This window comes from Sitophilus oryzae, unplaced genomic scaffold (assembly GCF_002938485.1).
Source record: "Sitophilus oryzae breed Bouriz unplaced genomic scaffold, Soryzae_2.0 scaffold_1389_pilon_pilon, whole genome shotgun sequence".
Classification (NCBI taxonomy): Eukaryota; Metazoa; Arthropoda; class Insecta; order Coleoptera; family Curculionidae; genus Sitophilus; species Sitophilus oryzae.
In genome coordinates this window covers 948,651-964,660 of record NW_022146047.1, presented here as the reverse complement: position 1 = coordinate 964,660, position 16,010 = coordinate 948,651, and the positions used below count along the sequence as shown (strand labels likewise).

At 32.6% G+C, this 16,010-nt stretch overlaps 2 protein-coding genes across 3 annotated transcripts in view; one reads left to right on the top strand and one right to left on the bottom strand.

Annotated features, from left to right (window-relative positions):
- LOC115875498 (beta-alanine transporter) overlaps window positions 1-16,010 on the bottom strand; it is a 934,216-nt gene that overhangs the window by 36,870 nt on the left and 881,336 nt on the right. The gene's annotated exons all lie outside the window — the stretch shown is intronic.
- LOC115875507 (prolactin-releasing peptide receptor-like) overlaps window positions 1-16,010 on the top strand; it is a 329,200-nt gene that overhangs the window by 20,790 nt on the left and 292,400 nt on the right. The window lies entirely within an intron of this gene.

The window sequence follows — 16,010 nt, the reverse complement described above, 5'->3', positions numbered from 1 at the left end:
CGTTTGTGTCCGGGAAGGGTTCATAGTTTCATAGTTGTCGATTTTCGAAAGAAATCAGTACATGTATATTATTTCGTATATTTTTCATTTTATTGATTTTATGGAAAGCACTGTTCAATAAAATGTTGTATCCTATGTTATAGACAGTGTCCTGTTAAAAAACCCGGGACATTCCCAAGATTGTCCTTACTTAAATTAAAGAAAATCTTTCATTTTTCTCGTTCGTAAGTCTTGAGAAACTTCTTGGAGTACCTTAGACCGTTGGAGGATTCCCATCCGAGTGAGCAAAGTTTTGACACATTTAGGGAACATTATTTTGACACCTTAAAGGAATAAAATGCTCACTGGGATTTCAGGTTGTTGCTTTGAATTGGTTTTCACTTAGGAAGCAGAATGGCTCTGGTCCAGTTAGTGGATTACTTAGTCCTTTTCTAGCTAAATTGTTTGATTTTTCATTACTTTCTATACTCTGGTGGGCTGGCAGTCAGAATAGGAGGACTTGGTTTTCTTTGCCTAATTTGTTAAGCTTCTCTAAGCAGTCTTTGACCAACTTCGAATGGACGGTTACTAAGTTGATCGTTTACAAGGCTGCTTGACTATCGCGTAAGAACTATTTGTCTGAGAGTACTAATTAATTAGTACTTAGAGGCTATTAATATTTTTCGTTTTTGGTGTGGAAAATTCCTGGAGAGCATCTATATTTCCAATAAATCAGCACAAGCTCCAAGCTGGCAATTAGTGATTTTTAAGATAAATTACGGATTCTCTCGTCGTTGGAGAGAACAGCTCGGCCATTATCGGGTTATTAAAATAAGAGCGGCGATTAATAACTCTTGAGGCCTTCGCAGAATTGTCGGCCATGATTCGGCCTATCGTGTTTCAAGCGGACGCTTTCTGTTTCCGACTGAAAATAATCGTTTCCTCTAATGAATATTAATTCACGGATGGTGTGCTTTCGCCGAATAAAATGGGATCAAATTAGTAGTTTCCGATATCACTCGGATAAGCGAAAGCGATACTAGATTATCAGTGGCAGTTCTCCAGTAACTGCAAACGTGCACGTAAGTTCACAAATTTTTGTTTTTAGGTTGATTCTTGTTATACGTATCCGCTACTTTCCATTTCCTTACCGTTTACGTAAAATATTAAGTCATGTAAATGAATAGGTCAATGCACATTATCCGTTCCGTTACCGTACCGTTTCTATGGTTACATACGTTTACTGAACGGATATGGGTCGGAAACGGAATGTATTGTGAGAATCAACCTTAAAGCTTCATTCAGAATCTCGAAATTAGTGGAGTAAATTCAGGGGCGCCGGGTTTTATAGAACCTCGTGGGTGCTCATCAGATATAAGTAAATGTAATAAATTTCCAGATTGTTACATTTGTTGTATTTAACACTTTTTTACATATGTAATATGTAAAAAAGTGTTTATGTAATTTTTACAATCCTATTGAGTATAATTTGAGTTATGTAGAAATAATTTTTTTAGTGCAGATTCCAATTTGAGAATATACCGTATGATGAAAAAAACGGCGTCAGCGATGGCTGTGAAATAGATCGCATTCATATGTCATTTTATATGTAAATTTATATGGGAAATGTCATTGATCGTCATTTCCCAGCCAACTGAACGCCGTTTTTTTCGATCATACGATATTAATGATTTCCATTACAATCGTGTAAGGGCAGATAGTAAAACAGACAGATCCTGTAGTTTAGATACAAAATGAATGAAGTTAGAAATTGCTGAAAAGATAGTGGAAGGATATTCGGGATTGGACAGCTTAGGGTTTCGATCGACAAATTTATCCACCAAAACTAAAAATTCTCGAAAATAAACACAACATACTTCAGGTTTTTTGTTACCGATTCTGAACATTATTTGGCAGCTTTCTAGGACGGAACTTTAGGACGGTTCAGAATCCAATAGCCAAATAAATTTTTGGCATTCCTAAAGTAGTTGAAAATTCGCTTCCAATTTATAACAATTACAATTATCATAGATAGATAGATATATAAACTCTAATCTCTAAACACTTTTAGTGCCCACACAGACTCAGATTAGCTCAAACTCAGTTTAACACAGAGGAACTGTACTGTCCAGTTTGCGTAGGTTAACCTGTACTACAGCCTGCAGCAACACCTAGTTTTATAGTATAGTTTTATCTACAAAGAACTGAGTACGCACTCACTTCAGCACATTTTTTCTAAGTGAAAGTGGCCTCTCGAGATACAGTTCTGTCTTGCATTGTGCTGGCTGGTGCAATAAAGAAAAGGCAGAAAAGCAACACGACTATATAGTTAATAGAAACAAATGGACGAAAGATTGACTACTTAAAGGAAATAATTATTCTCATGTCAATTTCCTTGCTGATTTAAAAGTTGTAAAACAGGATTCGTTAACTACCTAAGTATGGACGAGAGAACTTGGAATTTATTTCTTCGAAAAACTACAGAAATCATACTATCAAAGATTATACTGTGGTACTTTTTCAGGAGTGCATCGCGCATCGTGCATTTACCAAAGGATTTTCCACAGTTTTTGAGCGACCTCTTGTCGTGCAGTGGATAAGTGTCGCTTAAAGTGTTATAAGTGTTGCTAAACTGATTAATTTTGGCGCTTATATTCGTGGGTGCTACAGCACCCGAGCACCCACGCAGTCGGCGCCCCTGAGTAAATTAGTGGTTTCATTAGCGTAGAAGTTTGTTCCTCAAATTCCAATGTAAGCATTCAGACCCTCAAAATTAGAAGTACCTAGTAATTTCCAATTAGTAGAAGAAGTTAACAAACTTTTTTTCGAAATATGCTAATGAGTCCCTTTGTTCTATCTGAAAAAATTGAGATTTAATTAGAAATACAATTTGGGCATCTTTTAACCGGCCCGTAAAAGACACGAAAAACATTAGACGATGAAATCAATTTTTCCAAGGCTCCTTGATTAAAAATTAGTATTTTTAACACAGCCATGGTACTCTAGATTGAAATTTAAAATACAATTTTTTAAGCGAAAATGTCAAAAGTTGACATATGTGATATGTCATTCCGTTCAGAATGACATTTTCTATCGAATAAAGTAAAAAATACCAAGGGTGCCATTTAAAAATCTAAATTTGCAATAATTTCCGGTGAAACAGGAAGTGACCAAAAACAACTAAATACGTCAATCAATCCTAATTTATGTCATATACAGCATACCAAATTCCGTTTTTTATCTAAAATGACTTTTAACTCTCACTTTTAAGACGCACCCAGTATATGTTTTTTTGAGTCTACGCTAGGAATCGAGCTACAATTCATCATCATCGCAACTAAATAAAAGTTCATTCCCTCTGTTACTGCCAATGAAGTTTAGTTTAATATTTCTTTCTTCACGCTCCTCCCAAAGGACGTTAACCAAGGAATAATTCAGCATTGCGGAAGCTTATTTGTAATTCCAGGAACGACTCCTGTTTCCTAGCGATTACTCTGGAGAGAGAGATACGAATTAAGTACTTGGAAAAACGAGGTCGTTATCAATAAACTTGAAGCCAAGATATAGATTTGATCTAATTTTTTAGTTATTAAGGAAAAAATACACAATTATGTTTTTTTTTCTAAAATTTTTAATAGTTTTTAGTTATACTTAAAAAGCTGATAAAAGAACCTTATCTTCACTCCATTATACATGTTCTAAACTTTTATAGCTATTAGGGAATACTAAACGCGTTATTGGGCAAATCAGTGCATGCTAATAACGGCACTTAGTTCATAATGCTAAAGTTTTATATAGTACTAGTAACGATTTTTTTCTTTGTCTAATAAATATATTTCAAAAACTCAAAATCGTAAAACTGCAGAGCAACAGAACTAACTGTTCTGACGGTATGTCTTTTATAGGTTATAATTCACGGTGTTAAACTATTTAAAAAATTGTCTAATTATTTCTTATTTAAATAATAAAATATTGTAATTATATTTCTGCAGATTAGATGTAATAAGGAAATATCATCGTAACAACAGATATTTTAGAAACGTCTAGATTTACTTCTACAGGGTGGTTAGGTTAGGTATCCAAACTGTATTCCGGAAACTTCGGCAGCATATTCTGCAGATAAAAACAAGTAAAAAAGTTCGTATAACTGTATATCCTAAAATCCTTAGTTTCTGACATACAGGGTGTAGAAGTTTCATTTTTATTTTGATCTTCTCCAAATAATTTTTGAAGTAACGTATTGACGTTACGAAATATTATTTTCACCAAATATTGATTTGCTGAAAATCGCTAGTACTGGTTCTCGAGATATTTAGAATTGAAATTATCAATACCTGTCATCATTGACATAAATTAAATATGTGGAAATAAATAGTTATTAGACTGAAATCATAAATTTGAAATATTTTTGTGTCAAAAGTTCAACAGAAACTGTTTTATCATCATTTTTTCGAAGAAAAATTTATGTTTAATTTAAAAAAATAAAAAATTCCAAATTTATCATTTCAGTCAAATAACTATCTACTCAATATGTTTATTTTTTGTCAATAATGACATGTATTGACTATTTCCATTCTAAATATCTTGAGAACGGTTGCTCGTAGCGATTTTTACCAAGATATATTTTTTACGTAAAAAATCACGGAAATGTGATTTTTTCACTCAGTAGTTTTATACAGGTACGGACGAAAAGTTATTACTTTTCAAAACAGTTAATACCCATGTAAGTGGCGTCCCCTACAAATAGGAGTCATACTGATATCAAAATCAAATTTCTCATATCAAGAAACTCCCAGATACCAATTTTCATCCAAATATTGACGCTACTTCAGAAATGATTTGGAAAAAAATGAAATAAAAATGAAACTTCTACACCCTGTATTACCGAAACCGAGACCGAAACTAAACATTTTCGGACATACACTTATAGGAACTTTTTTACTTATTGTTGCGGACCCCTGGGAACTCGGCCTTAGGCCGGCCACTCTGCTATGACTCATACGCTCCACGACGTTCTAAGAAAGCGGCTAAGAATTCTCGAGACAAATCTGGATTGTCTGTTTCTCTCCTATATAATCCGGCGCTTGAAGCCTGAGGAGGACAGAGAAAAACAACCGGTCGACACGTACAGTTACAATCGCCGCGCTATATTCAAAATAAATTCCTGTTAGATAAATAGTTAGATAAATTGTAAATAAGTTATAAATAGTTCTTTAAGTCTTTTAATCGTTATTGTTTTTGTTAATTAGTGTTAAATAAATTGTGTCTAAATAAATTGTGACTTTCTATCCACACGGAACCGACGAAAAACGTAACATTATTTTTATCTGCAGAATATGCTGCCGAAGTTTCCGGAATACAGTTCGGACCACCCTGTATATTCACTGAGATTTATGAAAAAAAGTCCTTTGCCTCGGGTATAGATACCGACACGTCGTGGAAACAGTTCGAAACAAAACAAAATTGAACGAGACAACAGGAAAAAATCATACCAAGACAAAATCACCCCATGCCTTTCGCCGCAATTTCACGAGCAGTTTTGAGGTGCTTTTAAGAAACTAAAGTAGATCAAGACAAAACGAAATGCCAAGATGAAAAGTTAACAAGTTAACAAGAAGTTACGCGACGTAACGCGACCTTAACCTGCTTCGAACGATTCTCCGAATAATGTAGAGGGTGTTATACGACATTTTTCTGGAAAAATTAATTATAAAAAAAATCCTCTTGTAAAGACAATCCGGGGATATACCGTATATTTTAAGGGTTTCCTCGTTAAGGTTGATTCTCACTATACCTTCCGTTTCCATTCCATATCCGTTCCGTATTTTTGATTGTATTCAAGCTATACGTAAGCTTCCGTTCCGTATCAGTTCCATACTTTTTATTGTACAATTTATATCACTACGAAAGTTCTATTTTAAAAATTTGTATCTTTTAAAAAAGGTAATAGATTTAATTAAGAGGTAAAAGAATAAATAAATATCATCAAAATGTTAACAGAGCTGGTACAAATATAAAAACTTCACAACGCTGTTTCTGATACGCTTCAGTCCGTCCGCCAAAAAAATGTATGGCAGGAAAGGATATGGAACGGAAGAGAAACGGAACGGATAGTGTGCATTGCCCTATTCGTTTATATGATATAATATTTTATGTAAACGGAAGGGAGCTGATACGGAAGGTATAGTAAGAATCAACCTTCAAATGGACTAAAGGAGCTAGATTTTTTGATTAAAACTTGAAACAATAAAATTTTCAGCGAGTATTTTTTACTGTAACGTAAAATCATATTTTTTATATGGATATATTGATATCACGAAGATTGCAATAAAACTCTTATTATTTTTAATAATCCAGCATTTTATGGAGCATTCAGTTTTTTTATTCTTTTTTGGCCTTTGTCCCCTTTTCGATAAAGATTCTGCCTACATCCATAATTCAGCTTTTTATTGGGGAAGAGATATTTTGAATACCGTGTGTTTCAAGAAGTTCATCGTACACGGAAAGTTAGTTTATTTTATATTAGCTGACCCAACTAAGAATATAGTAAAGTGACAGATTTTGTTTGATAAACATGTGCTTCTGGATGACCGATTGACATTTGTTTACATTTCGGTTCAAGTAATTATTATATACAGTGCTGGCAACTGTTACTTTTGGGTCGGCATTTACATGTGTTGAAGTAAATCGCATAGGGATCTTATTAAGTCGGAGTGAGAGAAATGCGACCGACAGACGCGACGCGCGACGGTGTGCTGTTGCGGCGTTGCCGATACGCCTTTCCCTATCAAGTAAAGTAAAATCACGATCGCAAATCGCTTATTTTTAAGACTATTTTTTCAAGAGATAACTAGATAAAATCATTAGACATGTTTCTGAGCATCTGAAATGGAATTATAAGGATATCGTTAAGGTGTCATTTTTTTTTATAACGATAAAACGTCAGTAATCGCGATAATTTAAAAACTCAACTTTTTAACACATAACAAGCCATAACTCAAGAACCACTTTAGATATTGAAACTTTTTTTTATTTTCAAGATCGGATATTTTACAATATGTTTACATAAGAAAAATTCGATAAGGTTGTTTTTTCCATTTAAAAATTGTAAATAATTCATCCATTTACTTTTAGAGTATAGAAATTTTCAGCAATCGTGTAATTTTTTTATTGATAAAGATTTTCACATACTGTCTTCAAAGAAAATACAGCAGAAATATTAACAAAGTTCTTGAAAAAACTACAATCTACTATTTCTAATAGATTTCGAGATCACTATCGAACACCCACTCAATTCCACTTATTTTTACCAAAAATGCAAGTGTTTCTAGCTTGCACTTAAAAAATTCAAGCTATAGGGAAAATTACAACGACTCGTTAATAAATAAACAAATTAAGTATCACGAGATGTAATTAAATCGTGAAGCTGAACGCATGACGTACACCCTTCCCTAGAACTTTAAGTACCGACAGAGGTATTGATTGGGTCGACCGGTCAACTGCGACAAATCTGCTATATCTCCTTCCACATCTCTTAGCGATGTACATAGTTTCTCGGTTTATTTCATACGTTTGACAACGTGTTTACTGTCCTCTCTTTGTTCAGTACATTATAAAGGCATTGTACTCTTCTTACAATAAGTTAATTATAAATATATAAACAGTTATTATTTACATCAACAAAACTCACCCTGTTAACAGCACTTTAGGGATATAAAGCGCCATTACTACCGCTTTCCCGTTCAAAATATTCTAAAAAAGTCGCGATGAGTTTTTTGCGACTATTAAGCTATTTATATTAAGCTATTTGTATTAAGCAATTAAGTATTTATATTATTTTGCGACTTTTAAGCTTATTAAAAGAGGTTCTAAAAAGAACAATGTTCGACTGCAAGGTCTGCTAGTAAACATTTTAAAGCTTAAAGTATCACTATTATAATAACACTATTTATTTAAACCAAACACTCGTAATACAGAACTAAAGTATCAAAACTAACGAGAGTGTCAGGAAATAAATAAATAAATGTGGCAACTTGACATTTTTCACAGCAGAGCTGCCACCTGAATCCTTAGCGCGAAATTTAAATTCCAGTTAGTCAGTCCGGCGCCGAATATGTCCATAGTTTGGTTTAGCAACAATGAATTTAAAAATCGCATAAAATTTTCTTAGTATAAACAGTAAAATATCCAGAGATACTTTGTATAATAAGTATCCAGTAATATTTTGTCTTCACCTTAATTAATACTACCACATTTTAGATTTATCAGAGAGTTTCCAAAAGATTCTAAAATTTTACAGTAATATAATCGACCATATGACATATTTATATGTTCTTGGCAACAGCTTAGAGCACTGAAACTTTAAATTTAGCACAGAATGTAACACTTGCTTCATAAAAATGTCCTTTGTTCAAGTGGTAAAAATGAGTCTCTTTTTTGTTTTATTAGTTTTAAATTAAAATATTATAATTTACATTTAAAAAAATTATACTTTTTAATACCGTATGATCGAAAAACAAAAAGGGCGTCCAGTTGGCTTGGAAATGAATATCGATGACATTCCCCACATTTTATATATAAAATAACAGCGATTTTTATCGATCATATTGTAATATACTTCTTTATAGCTGCAGTTTATTATGCTTTAATATACAGGGTGGTCCGAACTGTATTCCGGAAACGATAGTTCCTATAAATGTATGCCCTAAAATGCTTAGTTTCGGCGATACAGGGTGTAGAAGTTTCATTTTTATTTCGATTTCTTTCAAATAATTTCTGAAGTAACGTCGATATTTGGATGAAAATATGTGCCTGGGAGTTTTTTGACACGAGAAATTTGATTTTGATGTCAGTATGATCCTACTTGTAGAGGGCGCCACCTACAAATTTTTTACCTTGTTTGAAGACTAATAAATTTTCGTCTGTACCTGTATAAAACTACTGAGTAAAAAAATATACATTTACGACGTTTTTTCTGTAAAAAGGTCTCTTGGTAAAAATCGTTACAAGTAACGGTTCTCGAAATATTTGGAATCTAAATTATCAATACCTGTCATCACTGACATCAATTAAATATGTCGACTAAATAGTTATTAGACTGAAATCATAAATTTGAAATGTTTTTGTGCCAAAAGTTCAAAAGAAAATGTTTTATCATCATTTTGTCGAAGAAAAGTTTGTAAGTAATAAAAAGTTCCCAAATTTATCATTTCAGTCAAATAACTATCTACTCAACATACCGAGTGTTGCATCGTCGGACGGGACATAGGAAATCCCATGTAAATTTTAATGGGGTCAATTATTGGCTTCCCTAATTATTTTAGAGAATAATTCTATTTAGGTTTATTGAAGAGCACTAAAACCCACATTCAAAAGAATAACTTTAGATATTTTTGATTAGCTCGTTTACGAGTTATCGCCGATTTCTTTTTAAATATTTCTCCTTTCTTATGGCCCTGTATTTACTTATGAGCACCAGTCAAGGTAAAAGATAACTGTCAAATAAAGTTGTCATTTCAGAAATTTACCTATTTAGTGCTTTATTATTATTGAAAACTCATTCCTACATCAATGTAATCAATTACAAGGTTAATTATAACATTATTACAATATTCAATAACTTATTAATTTAGGTACTATTAAACTGTTAGAACTATAGGATTTAAGAAGACGTTAAAATATTCCGCAATTGACTGCTAGACAATAACCCAGGCGATCATAAAATTCTCTTCTTACATTCGCTAGTTGGTAAACTGAAATTCTATTGCATTCGGCAGAAATTGCATTTTTTAACTCGTCTAGATTTGGGTATTTTTTATCCTTGTATATCCTGTTTTTTAATTGGCACCAGAGAAAGAAATCATTTGGCGAAATATCAGGAGACCTTGCTGGCCAATTTACTATATGATTTAGGCCAATAACGTTTCCGTTTTAACTATTAAAACGATTTTCCAGGTATCGGTCTATTCGGATACAGAGCAGCAAACATGTCCGATACCTTTTGATAACTATTTCCTTGATAATACCATTTAATCATCAATACTTTTTCTTCGGTAGTGTAATTCATGGCTAATATTTTCGATGCAGGTATGAATTTTTAATAATAATAATAAAGTACTAAATAGATAAATTTCTGAAATGACAACTTCATTTGACAGTTATTTTTTACCTTGACTGGTGCTCATAAGTAAATACAGGGCCATAAGAAAGGAGAAATATTTAAAAAGAAATCGGCGATAACTCGTAAACGGGCTAATCAAAAATATCTAAAGTTATTCTTTTGGATGTGGGTTTTAGTGCTCTTCAATAAACCTAAATAGAATTATTCTCTAAAATAATTAGGGAAGCCAATAATTGACCCCATTAAAATGTATATGGGATTTCCTATGTCCCGCTCGACGATGCAACACCCGGTATATGTTTATTTTTGTAAATAATGACATGTATTAAATATTTTCATTCTAAATATCTTGAGAACGGTTGCTTGTAGCGATTTCTACCAAGACCTTTTTTACGGAAAAAATGTCGTAAATGTATATTTTTTTACTCAGTAGTTTTATACAGATATGGACGAAAAGTTTTTACTCTTCAAATAAGTTAAAAAATATGTAGGTGGCGCCCTCTACTAGTATGAGTCATACTGGCATCAAAATCAAATTTCTCATGTCAAAAAACTCTCAGATATCAATTTTTATCCAAATATTGACGTTACATCAGAAATTATTTGAAACAAACTTTTTTACTTATTTTTATCTTCAGAATATGGTGCCAAAGTTTCCGGAATACAGTTCGGACCACCCTGTATATTTGAAGTAATAATAGTGATACTCACACTGTACCTAAACTCAACCCTTTCCGAGTAATGAAGTTTTGATTTTGAAATGTTAAAAGAAAATTTTGTAATTTTTACACTTAATTTAATCTCATTTGATACATCTATAGATGCTAACTTGACAACTAGTATCATATATTATTAAGTATCACAATTTCTACAGAATGGCATCGTTAAATGAAATCAAACGCATCGAAATTTTAATGCTGAAACAGTTTAAGTGATATTTTCAAAAGTCAATAACTCGGAGACGGTTGTTTTGAGGTACAATGGGAGTATCCCGATTTTTGCTTAGAATTGAAGGAAAAATTGAAATATAGAAATTCCATTTAAAAAAATTACCACCAAATATTTTATTTACTTTGGTCTCATTACAATTAATCACAACCAAACCAAACTTTGATGAACCACTTCATGACCGATCCAGTATACTTAAATTTAGTACTTGACAATAGACATTTAGAAACCCTATAACTTTTATATTTAACCATATATCTGCGACCCTATATATAAACATGCGTATTATCCACCATGAATGTCAAAGTACAGATAACAAACTGTATAGGCAATAATAAGAAATATTGATTAAATAAAATCACTTCGTGTAGAAAAAAGTTGGAATTTAATATAGGATCCTTATAAAAGGTAATTACCAATTATTGCGAGAGCGAGACAACATTTCCGAAGCTAATATAATTACGGCAAAGGAAATTTCATTATAGAAAATTGAAATTTTACGAAATTGAAAACTGACATCGAGTTTATTGTCTGTTTAGTTCGGCTTTGTTTACCATAAATATCGTTTAGAGTGCTCATTGTTCACTGATAAAATAATAAATCTTCCCTACTAGTATTACATTAATCAATAAAATAGATATTAACTATTATATTTTTTAACAAAATAAATAATGAACTAATTGCATAGCTCCGATAGTCAAGCAGCACTAAACGCGATCAACTCAGTAACCATCAATTCGAAGTTGGTCAAAGAATGCTTAGAGAAGATCAACAAATTAGGCAAAGAAAATAAAGTCCTCCTACTCTGGGTGCCTGCTCACCAAGAGATAGAAGACAATGAAAAAGCAAACGATCTAGCTAGAAAAGGAGCGAACACTCCACTAACTGTACTAGAACCGTTCTGTTGAACCAACTGAAAGCGGAACTGAAGAATCTGGAAGACATCCGTAACCTGGAATGGGTGTCCTCGAACGGTCTAAGACACTCGAAAAAGTTCCCCAGAACTTACGACCGAGAAAAATCGAAGGTTTTCTTTGATTTAAGTAAAAACAATCTTCTTGTCACGGGGTTTCTAACAGGACACTATCACCTCAACTAATACCTCTGTAGGCTGAAGCTGAGAAACAATAGCGAATGCAGATTCAGTGGGGAAGATGGGGAAACACCAGAACACCTTATCTCTGAGTGCGCCGAGACGGCGAGCGTTCTCGCCATGCACTTTGGTACGACTGATGTCAAGGATGGAGATGTCTCAGATACTGGCTTTTGTTAAAGCCCTGAGACTGTATGATGAGTTATAACTCGTTATAGCTCAAGAAAGGGGAACACGCAATAGATCTGTAAGGTCGCGGTGATTAACTCCCCTCCTAAACATTCTACATTCTTCTAAGTTATATTTTTTAACAAAATAAATAATGAAATAATTGCATAGCTCTGACGGTCTAAAAACAATTTTATTCTTTCTTATGAAGCAACACTACATTATTTTTTTGTATTTGTACATGTAAAATGGGTTTCTCTAGTACTATACTATTTTTAGGGTATAGATTGTACGGTGTTTGTATTTGGTATTGGGGAACTTAGCCTTTTTGCGTTAAAATATTTTAAATTTCGTTGGCTTTTCTTTGGAATGGTGGCTGTTTCTAAAAAGACCCAATCTGATCGAACTACGGATTTCTACAATCATAACTGAAGCAATTAGAGGTTTTTTATGAGCCATTGAGAACTTTGTTTTTCGCAAGGAACTCAGCCAATTTCCCACATTACTATCATTTTTAAAGAGCAATATTTATCGTCTTTTATACCTTAAGGTGCATCCACATTGCTCGCGAGCAGGCCGAACGAACACCTGAAAGACGAAAAACATAGCAAACAGTCGGAGGGAGATGAACGCGGCGCTCGCGACGCTCGCGGTGTTCCACGTGCTTCGAATGATCCGAATGTTCGGCTCTGTCGCAGTACATCAAAGAGACGCTTCGGAGCCATGCGAGCATACTTTACGGCACGGCGGTTCGAAGCGCACGAGCTGTTTGCGTTTTTTGTATAGTTGTTAGTTTGGTTTCATTCATAGGATTCGATATTTACTGCAGTATGGTGATACTACCATGATTTTTCTTATTTTTTTTGTTTAGAATTAACAATAGTTGTGTTTTGTTCTTGGATTAGTAATATTAAATATACCTTTAATAAAATATAACTTTATATTTATATTGCCTACTTATCTTAATCGGATCTTTGAGAACTTTATATTTTGGCATATGCCTGGTACTATTTTTGAAATGCTTTGCTTGGAAACTTTGAATATACAACCCAAGTTGGTATGTGAGTCTCCAAGGAATCTTAATGTTATGGCCAATCTTTCTTTAACCGGAAAGCACTTCCTAAGAGTTGTATTTTTTCTTTTCATACGGGGACCAACTAAGTTAATAAGTTTTTAAAAATTAGTAGCGGCCATGCGACAAAAATTATTAAAAAACATTTTATCTGTAAATCGTGTAAACTTTTACTTTCACTGTGCTGGGATCTACTTTTGAAATTATTAGACATCCAACACCGCCTTTTTTCTCTCTTTGTCTCCTTCGTTTCGCAATAATGATCGCACTAGCAGCCGCTATTAAAAATACTTCGGTATCATCCATGTCCGAACAGCACGAGAGAGAATGCCAACACTACATTACAATGTAGACGCCGTTGCTTGCGAGCACAAAGATCTTGAGAAACACGACAAACAGGAAGCACAAGGAACGCAAGCACAATCAGAAGCAAGAACGGGAGCAGGATCACGAGCAATGTGGACGCACCTTTAGATTAGACTCACACATTCCACTTTTCAAAGATTTTTGAACCACAAGAATGTGGAGAGTAATAAATTCAAGAATTTAAGAATTACGTGGTACATATAAGTGTAACCTTGAAGTTAACTTTCTTTTAGCTTTTGCTATCTTCTAATTTTTTTATTAGTTTTAGTATTTTTGCTAATTCTATCATTTTATAAATATTCACCTTTACAAACTAAGGATATGTGAACATACACACACTAGAAGAAATACTCCGTCAACTGGACTGGACCAACAAATGATTAAAAATAGATGCAGAATATCTTAACCATCTAAAATTCGCTTATAACATAGTCCTAACTGACAATAGTCCTGAAGAAATACAAGCACAAATTAACGAACTAAATACAACCAACCATAAAATGGGTCTCAGAATTAATTTAGCAAAAAGTGAAGTAATGTACAACGAACTAGTAGACAGAAAATACATTCTAATAAATAACACAAAACTGAAAATAGTAGAAAAATATATACTTGGGACAACTAATACACAGTTCGGGATCTCTACTACCAGAAATTAACTGAAGAATTAAGTTAGCATGGGGTACTGATAAAAGAAACTCAATCAAATTCAAATCTAGAATGCCACTCTATCTAAAGAAGAAAAATGTGTATTACCAGTCATGACCTATGCATGCGAAATCTGGACACTTAAAAAACGAACAATATAAGGAAAATGCAGGTCGCACAATGGAACGAAATATGGTGGGAATAATCAAGAAAGACCGTAAAAGAATAGAGTGGATATGACAAAAGACCCAGGAAATAGATGTCATTTACAGAATAAAATGCCTCAAATGATGATGATGAAAAAAATATATAAAAATATCAAATATGTTGTTAATTATTAATTTGATAATAATATAATTTTCCTCGACACAAATCTTAATTATTTTTGAAGAAATAATGTCTATAATCTGCTTCGCTATAATTAAAATTAAGTAAGCAATTAAGATAGAGCAAAATTAAAACCAGCTAAAATATTAACGCTAATGTTATTATTATCGTTTAAAGTGGAAGTTAAAATAACAATAACAGTCAACAGAGAGTTAATTTTAATTTTATAGCTGAAAATAAAATAACATAGTTCAAGCGAAATCTGAAATAGATGGCGGTCATAAATCTAGCTTAAATGTTACAGTTTTAGAGCTAGGAAAACAAAAATCGTCTTGGCTATGCATTTATTATATTAAACATTTATTTATTTAAAATATTTAAATCTAAACATTTCAAATATGGTTAAATAAATAATTAAATAAGTAGTAATAATTAAAAATCTGTTATTTAATTATCAACAATAATTGTTACAATTTTTATTGAAACCATTAAACATTTTTTTAAGTTCACCACTGGGGAAGCTAGAAGATACTGGCTAGCTGAAATAAGGAAAAGATGCGTGGATTAATACATTATAGTCCATTTACTAATTCGTTTAAAACATTTTTGGTTTGTGTTAATTTTTTGGAGTTTATAACAGAAAAAGTTCAGAAATACATTCACGAAAAAAGTTTTCAACTTCATCTCTTGGCTATGTGAAAAATCACACACGACGTTTGTTTTTCCTGAAACCATCATGAAAGTTATTTTTCATATGGAAGAGATTTTCATTGTCGAGTTCTGAATAGCTCCTTTATTTCTTTTTTAATGATGTTAAATTTGAGAATTGAGTTAAATTTTAAAATTTCTACTTTCAAGGATATTTTTTGGGTTAACCTCATTAAGTAATAATTATTATCAGGTAGTAATTGTGAGTTTGAGGCTTGATTTCATTCATCTTGGTCTTCTTCTTGCAGAATTCACTCTAGGTCTTAGTCTTGATCTTGTTGCAAGACTCTAACAAGTCTTGCCTTTTTTTAATAAATTTTTACTAGAGGCATTTTCTAGATAGAAAATTTTTAAATCAATACTAACCAATGTGGTAATGCTATTTTAACAGAATGACGAACATTTAACAGAACGCTTAACAGTTTTTTCTTTGTTCTTTGTGTTATTTTTTGAGGAAGTTATTTTTTTCAGGAGGTACATATATTCCATCGTCAGATGGGAGGAAATATATACCTCCTGAAACGTTAAACATTTTTTGTCCGTTTAGAAAAAATATTGTATTAGTAAAATATGTGATTTGG